The sequence below is a fragment of the Aquarana catesbeiana genome, linkage group LG02 (assembly GCF_042186555.1).
Source record: "Aquarana catesbeiana isolate 2022-GZ linkage group LG02, ASM4218655v1, whole genome shotgun sequence".
Taxonomy (NCBI): Eukaryota; Metazoa; Chordata; class Amphibia; order Anura; family Ranidae; genus Aquarana; species Aquarana catesbeiana.
The window spans coordinates 68,837,053-68,847,894 of record NC_133325.1 but is presented as its reverse complement, the minus strand read 5'-3'; the positions used below and the strand labels follow the sequence as shown (position 1 = coordinate 68,847,894).

The 10,842-nt window shown below is 46.5% G+C and overlaps 1 protein-coding gene across 2 annotated transcripts in view; it reads left to right on the top strand.

The window, feature by feature from the left end:
• Window positions 1-72: 72 nt before the first annotated feature.
• Window positions 73-10,842, top strand: part of MRE11 (MRE11 homolog, double strand break repair nuclease) — a 497,020-nt gene continuing 486,250 nt past the window's right edge. The window contains exon 1 of one of the 2 annotated variants that reach the window (XM_073613016.1): window positions 73-144. The gene's annotated coding sequence lies outside the window, so the exon portion shown is untranslated. The remainder of the gene's footprint in view (window positions 145-10,842) is intronic. The other variant, XM_073613017.1, reaches the window with a different exon arrangement.

Sequence of the window (10,842 nt, the reverse complement as noted above, 5' to 3'; positions counted from 1 at the left end):
GGGATGTTGTGAAGTAGTGAGGGACAGATACTGGGTGTGTGAGGCTGTGCGGTGAGGGTAGAGCAGGGCATGCTGGGAGTGGTAGTTTAGTCTGCTCCTCCCAGCATGCTCACATTTTCCCGGGATTTTGCAGAGTGAGGTGAGGTAGGTATTGCTGCAAGACGCTTCTTCTGTGCGCTGTGCCAGGACTTGCTTCATTCTTCCTCTATAAATCTATACATTACCACTGCCTGCTCTGACATGTCAGCTGCCTGGCTAGGTGCAAATCCCCCCCACCCCCAAAAAATTGCATGAGCATATATGTGAATGCACATTATAAGCTGGCTGACTTTGGTATAGGTACCTCTGATGCATGTCAATGTTCTTCATAGACATAGAACTGTCCTCAACAGGCAGTTTAAGAGGGTTAGTTCACCTCACTTCACTGAAAAGCTGTCTATGGAGGTGTAAGAGGTGCCCGTAGGTGAAAACAAACTGTGCGGCTTTTAATAAAGTTGGATAATGCCCTTGCTGTAGGTGTAGACCATTTATGTACTGGCCAAAAAACTCCCAGAGATGGCATCCTCCCACATTGTCTTGTTGCTAGGATGTTGCTACGACACTCCCAGCCTCCACCATTAAGGATGAGCTCAGGTGTGTTCGCAAACAGCACATGTGCCGAGCCCGCCAGGTAGTCGGCACTACGGAGCGCTAATCACAAGCAGTGAGACATTGTCCAGATGCACGGCTGCAGAGATCGGGAAATGTCTCACTGCCTGTGATTAGCGCTGTGCACTGCCGACTTCCTGGCAGGCTCTGCACGTGCTGTTTGCGAAAACGCCGGAGCTCATCCTTATCCACCATTACGGGAGCGAGCTGTCATCCTCCCCTGTATATCATGTGGTCCACACCTCCTCCATCGCAGCATTGCTGAGCTCAGAATTATGGGGGCACGGGAGAGAGTGCATGTGGGGGGTTTGAACCGTGGGTCAACTTTTCTGCAGGTGCAAAGCGTCACAACCAAGGTAGGTAAAGCTCTCAGTCTACTGCCTATTGCGGCGGTTTTGGTGGACGGCAAAAAAGACATCCCAACTGCGATTCTAACGAGGCCTTAGGGCCCTTTCACACAGGGCGGATCCACGGGGCAGATGATCCGACGGATGACAGGTCCGTCTCAGGTCCCTCCCCGCTCAGTGAGCAATCAGAGCCCCGCTGATTTCTATGGGGAGATCAGACGAAAAAGGACAGCATGTCCGTTTTCATCAGATCCCATCCAATCTGATCCGCCATACGTCTGTTTCGAGTGGATCGGATGGCAGGCGGGTGTCGGACACATCCCCGCTGACATCTGCCTGCCCATAGGAGTCAATGGGTGGCCCACTCGGATCCACCTGAAAAACAGACAGGCGGATCAGAGCGGGCTTATCGTGTGAAAGGGGCCTTACAGTTGCTGGTGTGCCTATGTTGGCTCTCAACTGAACTGTTAAGCCATTAAATGGTGGTGTCATAGCTGATCACGTACAGCACCGTGGCAACTGCACATCAAGCAGGGGCTAAGATGGCAGATTCCTTAGCTGTAAAAGAGGGGAGGGTTTAGTTCAACTTTATAAAGTGATATCCTTACTGTCCAAAAAAAAAAATCCATACACATCCACTACTTAAAAGGGAGCTCCAGTCTTTCCAAATACTGTAGCTGCTGACTTTTAATATAAGGACACTTACCTGCCCCTGGATCCAGCGATGTCAGCACCCGAGCGGAATCTTCAGTCGGCTTTGGGTGCAGTCGCCGGCATCTTCTCTGCCGGCTTCCAGCTGCGCATTCGTGAGCTACACTGCGCTTTGTGATTGGTCCCACAGCCTTCTGGGACTCTTCACAGGAGAAGAGGGAGGGTGGGGTTGGTGAACTTCTGCCCAGATCGCCGCGGCGATCTGACTGGAATTGGGGTAGCGGGTACCTGTCAGAAAGCAGGTACCCACCCCCCTTTCAAAAAGAAGTAATGTGGCAAATGTAACGAAGGAGGAGAAAGCACAACTTTTTAGTTTTGAGCTCTGGAAGGTTTTACCACCTTCATGACTAAGGCATTTTTTGCTATTCAGCACAGAGCTACTTTAACGTTTTGCATGGTCATGCAACACTGTACCCAAATTAAATTTTTTATTATTTTGTTTACACAAATAGACCTTTCTTTTGGTGGTATTTGATCACCACTGGGTTTTATTTATTTTTTTGCCATATAAAAGAAAAAAAGAATGAACATTTTGAAATTTTATCTTTTTTTTTCTGTTCTAAAACATATCCAATAAAAAAAAATCTAATTTCTTTATAAATGTAGGCCAAAATGTATTCTGCTTCATGTTTTTGATAAAAAAAATAAAAATATAATAGGTGTATGACACTATACTGATAATGGTGGTGATAAGAGACTTAAGGCCCTTTCACACGGGCTGTCCGATCAGGTCCTCCATCAGTTTCTCAGGCGGACGTGATCGGACCCTCTATTCACTCCTATGGAGCAGCGGATGTCAGCGGTGATATGTCCGCTGACACCCACCGCTATCCGATCTGATCTTGTCTGCAAAAACCAGATGGAATTTTGGTCCTATTTTCCATCCGTCTGGCAGGTTGAATAGGATAAAAACAGACAGGCGGTCCGTTTTCACCCGATCACCTCATAGAGGAGAGCAGGACTGGGTCTGTCTCCGCTCTGCACAGTGAGTGGAGATGGACCTTTCATCCGCCTGCTCAGCGGGGATCAGCGGAGCGATCCCGCAAAACGGAGGCGCCCGTGTGAAAGGGGCCTTATAATGGGACTGTGGTAATGTAGCGGGCACTATGACACTAACTGATGCTGGCTGGGAGGGTCACTAATGACGCTAATCCAGTGATCAGTGTTAATACTGTAATTGTACACTGTCACTGTACTAATAGTAGGTGAGGTTGATAAAAGACACAAGTCCATCAAGTCCAACCTATGTGTGTGATTATGTGTCAGTATTACATTGTATATCCCTGTATGTTGTGGTCGTTCAGGTGCTTATCTAATAGTTTCTTGAAGCTATCGATGCTCCCCGCTGAGACCACCGCCTGTGGAAGGGAATTCCACATCCTTGCCGCTCTTACAGTAAAGAACCCTCTACGTAGTTTAAGATTAAACCTCTTTTCTTCTAATTTTAATGAGTGGCCACGAGTCTTATTAAACTCTCTTCTGCGAAAAAGTTTTATCCCTATTGTGGGGTCACCAGTACAGTATTTGTATATTGAAATCATATCCCCTCTCAAGCGTCTCTTCTCCAGAGACACTGGCTGGGAAGGTATTAACATCTGGGGCAATCAAAGGGTTAGCTGTGTACCTAACAACGTGTAATGGGCGCTGCTTTTACTTTACTATCTGTCTGTTTTTTCAGGCAGATTGCCGTTCACAGTACACAGAGTTCCGGGTGTTTTTGAAAACGTAGAACTATGTGTGTGATTGGCCACAGCCAATCGGCTGACTTAAATCATTGTCTGAATTGATGGGCACTGGTGAGGCTGCATTGCAAATCTTTTCAGGTGTGCCGCAAAAATTTTTAGAGCTTTTTGGTGCTTTTCGCAAGACAAAAATTTTTGAGAAACACTGCCTTGAGCGGTGCATGTTTAGGAGATCTTTACAGTACCTATAGGTAAGCCTTATTAAAGCTTACCTATAGGTAAAATTTTGTGATAGACGTTTACTTCCTCTTTAATGGCCCTGTAATCTATTTTTCTGCCTCCTTGTAACCTCCTTCGTGAACTACCGAACCTCTCCTTTTCCCTTTTACTTGTGTGTGTTTGGAAGGAGCAGTGCACGTTAGTTACGGTCATGCACATTGCTCTGGGGAATGACCCGGCCTACAGCTAATTGGAGTACAAAAAAGCAGGACTTCAGTGTTCGGGTGGGAGATGAGTCCGGAGGACATCCAAGCTGGCCTCTCTTCCTGAGATGGACTATAATTGTAAATGCCCATGTAGCCAGCACTGGCATGTAAAAAAAAAAAGATTGGACTGCCCATAGTGTCCATAGCACTGACCTGCATGAATACTGTAGCTACCAAATGCATGCGCAGTAGCAATGTCATTGCAAGGCCTGATGGGATTTGTAGTTTGGGTACAGCAGTGCACATATCCAGTATTCATGTCCACTCTTTAAGGCCTCATGTACACTGCTGCTGGTAAACGGACGTTCAGAGGCAGTTGGCTGCTTTTTTCAGCTGCCCCTGAACTCATCCAATGTTATCTTATGTGTACATGTACACAGGTTTGTTTAATGTCGTTTTTAGGCAGTTGCGTTTAGAGGCCTTTCTTTGAAGGCAAAAAAAAATTTGTTCAGACGCCGAAGTTTCTGATGTTTCAGAGGCTAAACGCTGCTAAACACGCTACCGGCGTTTAGCCACATTTCGTTTACAGGCGTTTTTCATTTTTGGCTATTTTGAAAAAAAAAAAAAAAAATTTTTTTTTCAAACGCTTCTAAACGAAAACGTGGCAAAACGCGGCATGTAAATGCGGCAAAACGGACGTTTTAAACGTGGGTTTTTTATCTGTCAAGTTAAATAGTTCAGGAGAGGTTGTAGAATCGTCCCGTGTACGTTAAGCCTTACCCTTTCACTGCCAGGTCCGTACGTAAACATAAAGAATAAAATGCTGAGGAAACTCTGAACCCTTTATATATATCATGGAGTATGCGGGCTGCCATTTTTGGTCACCTCCTAAATATATTTGTTGCCATGATTGTCTGACAGGGGAGGGGGTATCACTGGCACAGTACAACAATGACAGTAATATTAACCTGTAGGCAGTAAAAGGATGAGAGTGCCAAGCCATTGGGATAGGTTCAGATGCATGAGAAACCCTGGTTGAAAGCCTATGTGTTTCAGATGGTGAGGCTGCATTTAATGGACACTGGTGAGGCCGCATTTGATGGATATTAGTTAGGCCGCATTTGATGGACACTGGTGAGGCCGCATTTGATGGACACTGGTGAGGCCGCATTTGATGGACACTGGTGAGGCCGCATTTGATGGACACTGGTGAGGCCGCATTTGATGGACACTGGTGAGGCCACATTTGATGGACACTGGTGAGGCCGCATTTGATGGACACTGGTGAGGCCGCATTTCATGGACATTGGTGAGGCCGCATTTCATGGACACTGGTGAGGCTGCATTGAAGGGCACCGGTGAGTCTGCATTTATGGACACCGGTGAGTCTGCATTTGATGGACACCGGTGAGGCCGCATTTGATGGACACTGGTGAGGCCGCATTTGATGGACACTGGTGAGGCCGCATTTGATGGACACTGGTGAGGCCGCATTTGATGGACACTGGTGAGGCCGCATTTGATGGACACTGGTGAGGCCGCATTTCATGGACATTGGTGAGGCCGCATTTCATGGACATTGGTGAGGCCGCATTTCATGGACATTGGTGAGGCCGCATTTCATGGACACTGGTGAGGCTGCATTGAAGGGCACCGGTGAGGCTGCATTTATGGACACTGGTGAGGCCGCATTTGATGGACACTGGTGAGGCCGCATTTGATGGACACTGGTGAGGCCGCATTTGATGGACACTGGTGAGGCCGCATTTGATGGACACTGGTGAAGCCGCATTTGATGGACACTGGTGAGGCCGCATTTGATGGACATTGGTGAGGCCGCATTTGATGGACACTGGTGAGGCTGCATTGAAGGGCACCGGTGAGGCTGCATTTATGGACACTGGTGAGGCCGCATTTGATGGACACTGGCGAGGCCGCATTTGATGGACACTGGCGAGGCCGCATTTGATGGACACTGGCGAGGCCGCATTTGATGGACACTGGTGAGGCCGCATTTGATGGACACTGGTGAGGCCGCATTTGATGGATATTAGTTAGGCCGCATTTGATGGACGCTGGTGAGGCTGCATTTGATGGACGCTAGTGAGGCTGCATTTGATGAACACTGGTGAGGCCGCATTTGATGGGCACTGGTGAGGCCGCATTTGATGGACACTGGTGAGGCCGCATTTGATGGACACTGGTGAGGCCGCTTTTGATGGACACTGGTGAGGCCGCTTTTGATGGACACTGGTGAGGCCGCTTTTGATGGACACCGGTGAGGCCACATTGATGAGCACCGGTGAGGCCGCATTTGATGGACACCGGTGAGGCCGCATTTGATGGACACCGGTGAGGCCGCATTTGATGGACACCGGTGAGGCCGCATTGATGGACACCGGTGAGGCCGCATTGAGCACCGGTGAGGCCGCATTGATGAGCACCGGTGAGGCCGCATTTGATGGACACCGGTGAGGCCGCATTTGATGGACACCGGTGAGGCCGCATTTGATGGACACCGGTGAGGCCGCATTTGATGGACACCGGTGAGGCCGCATTTGATAGGCACCGGTGAGGCCGCATTGATGGGCACCGGTGAGGCCGCATTTATGGACACCGGTGAGGCCGCATTTGATGGACAATGGTGAGGCCGCATTTGATGGACACTGGTGAGGCTGCATTTGATGGACACTGGTGAGGCTGCATTTGATGGACACTGGTGAGGCTGCATTTGATGGACACTGGTGAGGCTGCATTTGATGGACACTGGTGAGGCTGCATTTGATGGACACTGGTGAAGCCGCATTTGATGGACACTGGTGAGGCTCCATTTATGGATACTGGTAAGGCTGCATTGATGGGCACTGGTGAGGCTGCATTGCAAATCTTTTCAGGTGTGCTGCAAACATTTTATATATACCTATCTTACCTATAGGTAAGCCTTATCTGTGAACTGCTTGTTCAGCAAAGTGGGTGAGTTTGGTAGTAGTAGCATTTATTATAGGCTGAAGGTGGGACAACCTTTGTGGATAGGGGTAGGCCAATGAGGAGGAAGTTGCAGTAGTCGGTGAGAGATAACAAACAAATTAATAGTCATTGGTTAAGAAGGGGCAAATTTTGGTAATGTTACGGAGATTTGGATGGAGATTGGACATGGGGCCAAAAGGAGACGTCAGAGTCCAAAATGACATATTTTACCCTAGCATGAGGGAAAGGACTGATGGTTGTGCTTTTGATCTCCATGGATAAGTTGGGCGAGGGGTTGGAGAACTTCTACACAACTAAATGCCGATAAGTGTGAAGGACAGTGTGGTTAAACAAATTTAATTTTCTTTATCGTACATCACGAGACACAGAGCACCATAATAATGACTATCTGGGTTATACGCCACCTATAGGTGATTGGACACTGGCAACCAATAAACAGAAAGTTCCCCCCATATAACCCCTCCCATACAGGAAGTACCTCAGTTTTTTCACCAGTGTCTTGAAGGTGATGGTTGTGGCTGTTTGAAGCTCTTCAAAACTTAATGATGTCCCAGTAAATGGCATTATGATCGGATCCATTCGAATGGCATGAAGGCTAATATGGATGGTACCCGAGCCTCATGGGAAGAAGAGAAGATTCCTGGCGGTTTTGCCTGTAACGCAGCTTTATGGTGATGGACCCTGCGTAATAGAAACCTGTGCAGTGTTTGTTCTGACCAAGGTGCTTTCCTGCAGGTTGCTATACGGGTCCAGGTGGGTTCCTTTGATATATTTCTACAGGAGGAAGCACTGGTCAAAGGTCAAAGCACGTTCTCTACATACAGCCCTACTCCAGGTCTTGGTAGAAGTTCATTCTCTGTCGGGAACTTGAGGATCCAGGCATTGTATTGCCGGAAGGCTCGGTTTCCAGGGTGTTGTAGAGCAAAGATTGATGCTTGATATTCTTCCTTTTCAGGAATTTGGATAATAACCACTGATGCCAGTCTTTCTAAGCTGACTTAAGGCTGACTACACTTCAGTGGGCTTGGTCTCCATAGGAGAAAATACTGTCCAATAGCTTGGAATTTTTGGCCAGTATGCCTTGCTCTGGATTATAGGACAAACCTGTTGAAGGTTCTATCTGGAAATGCCTCTGCAGGCATATATATATATATCAACCACCAGGGCGGCACCAAAGGTCATGCGACTCAGGGAGGTGTACCACATTCTGTCTGGGACAGTACAAGTGCTGTCTCCATCGCCAATACATATTCCAGGTATAGGATAGTGGCAGGGGAACTGTGCAGGGGAATCTACTAGATTCAAAGTTCTACAACAGTTGGGACAGGTGTATCCAAGACAAGAGTCCCACGGCCAATGGTGGTACATACACTGGTAATACCTTAAGGTCTGTTTCTCCTTTATTTGGCGCTTTTTTCCCTGTTTAGGATTCTGCCACATCTGTTGCGAAGAATCCATAAGGTGGTAACACTGATATTAGTGGGGGGGCTTGGTACGCAGACATAGCCGGTCTTGCGGGAGTTACTCTTTTGGACACTCCCAGTCCAGCAGGACCTGATGGTCTTGAGTCCTGTATCTCAGCACTGTTGAGCCCCTGGAAGGCAGCTTCAGGGAGCTTCAATTACAGGACTTGAAAATATTTTTTTACCTGGCGTAAAGCCAGGAAGTGGCACCCACAGAAATATGTGGGTGGGTGGCTTCAATCAGTAGAAGAAAGGAGTTTGGCCTTAAGTACCTTTAAGTCCAGCCTGTCAGGCCATTCTTGTGTCCTTGGGAGTTGGATTGGTCTTGACTGACCTTGCAGAGGCCACTTTTTGAACCAATAAGGAGATTCTTTTGGTCCTTTTATCTCAGAAGGTGCCTTCTTTGGTTGCTGTCACTTCACGAAGTGGAGTGTCAGTATTAGCGGCTCTTTCATGCAAGGAGCCATTGTTGGTCTCGCATCACAAAGTGATGTTGCGTCCTCATCCATTTTTTATTGCTTAAAGTGGTTTCTAGTTTTTCACTTGAATCAGGACAGTGTCTGGCATCTTATATTTCTCGTAAATCCGCAATCGGCAGGAGAAAGATCGCTGCCTACTCTAGAGGTAGTTTAGACGCTCAGGGTCTACTTGAGTTGTCGTCACAAGTCAGGAATTCTGGTTGTGCTGCCAGAAGAGCCCAGGAAGGGCAGGAGGCATCCAAGTCGAGTATTTAGCAGTGGATCTGCCAGTTTATCAATGATGCCTATGGTTTAAATGGCAAAAAACTCAATGTTTTCTGGTTAGAGATTCTCTACCAGGTGTGGGAGTATCTTGGGCCATCCATCATCGGATGTCAGTCGCCCAGGTGTACAAGACCACTATTTGGTCTTTGGTTTATACAGCTACAGGGTTTTTACCAGGTCGATGTCAATCACGTAGAAAATACTGTCTTTGGCCTCAGCGTATTACAAATAATGGAGTAGGTCCTCCTTGTTGGCAGTTTCTATAATAGTGTCTCCCTCCCCTCAGGGGCATTGCTTTAGGACATCCCAGATAGTCGTTATTATGGTGCTCTGTGTCCTGTGATGTACGATAAAGAAAAATTGATTTTTCCTAAAGCTTACCTGTAAAATCCTTTTCTTGGAGTACATCACGGGACACAGAGGTCCCTCCCCTCTTTTCTGGGATCTTCATTGCTTGGTACAAAAACTGAGGTACTTCCTGTATGGGAGGGGTTATATGGGGGGGACTTTCTGTCTATTGGTTGCCAGTGTCCAATCACCTATAGATGGCATATAACCCAGATAGTCATTATTATGGTGCTCTGTGTCCCGTGATGTACTCCAAGAAAAGGATTTTACAGGAAAGCTGTAGAAAAAATCCATTTATTGATATATAGTGACAATCTGGATCATCCTCTGATCCTTTGGTAAGTGTTCTCCTATAATGATTTTTTTCAAGGATTCATCCGCCATGCAGGTCCATTGCTCTTGTGAACAGTCAGGCAGGGAGCTATTACAAAACCCAGTGATCAGTGCTCAAGTACCCCAGAAACATCTTAGGCAACAGGTGTCCAAGGCAAATGGTTTTGGCACATGGCTGCTGCATGAATTATTGGTTGTCTGGTGGTACGCCCTTAATATAATTTCTGAAAGCTGCCAAACTGATGGTTAACATAAAAATGTGCAGTGTGTTCCATCTGGAATGTCCAGAATATCATCTGGTTGACAGGTCAACCAGGCATGTTGTCAAATAGCAAGACTAGATGAAGATCCCACCTTTAACAAGCTGCAGTGTCCTAGTCTGTGCTCCCCTCCTTGACTAGAGTGGGATCTCTCTTGGAGGCATGCTTGCTTTTTACAGTATATAAAGGTTCCGTGGCCTGTTTACAACATATTTTTTCAGTAGAGCTTCTTTAACGTCCCATACTTTTGATGAATAATTTCCTTTCGACCTAGGTGGATCTTCAAATGATTTATACCGTCTGTGATATTGAATAATTCAGTTACGTATTGTAAAAGCAAAGCAATACAGGCAATTTATTTTTCTGGCCTCCTTGTAAAAACTTTTTCAGATACCTCTGTGCCTCCGTTAATCATGTAACCACATATCTTATTCTTTCAGCCTAATCCCAGCACAGAGGACTTAGCTGCTTGTTTGTTTCTTTTTTTTATTATTTACTAGATTTATTACCTTATGCAATCTCTGGATCGGTTCATTTTCCTCTATGGTCATTGTTTTTTTTGTGTCAGTATAATGAATGCACTTGTTCATTTCTACATTGAGTGGTTGTGTTCTCTCTGTGTTTGTGTGTGGGCGTTCGGCAGGTGCTCCAAAATCTTCCCACAACCCAAAACAGACTGGTACATTAATTAGATTTTATGTATCTTTGGCCCCAAGTGTGCTGGTAGAGGCATTAGATTAGGTTTTCATCCAGTTTTCAGACCACTTTAAGTGGCCTGTAACACCCCCACAAAAAAAAAATATAACCTTCCTATTTTTTATAATCTTTCTGTGCCCTTTGTTTTTTTATTTTAAAAATAACTCCACTTTTGTTGAAAAAAAATAAATCACCTCC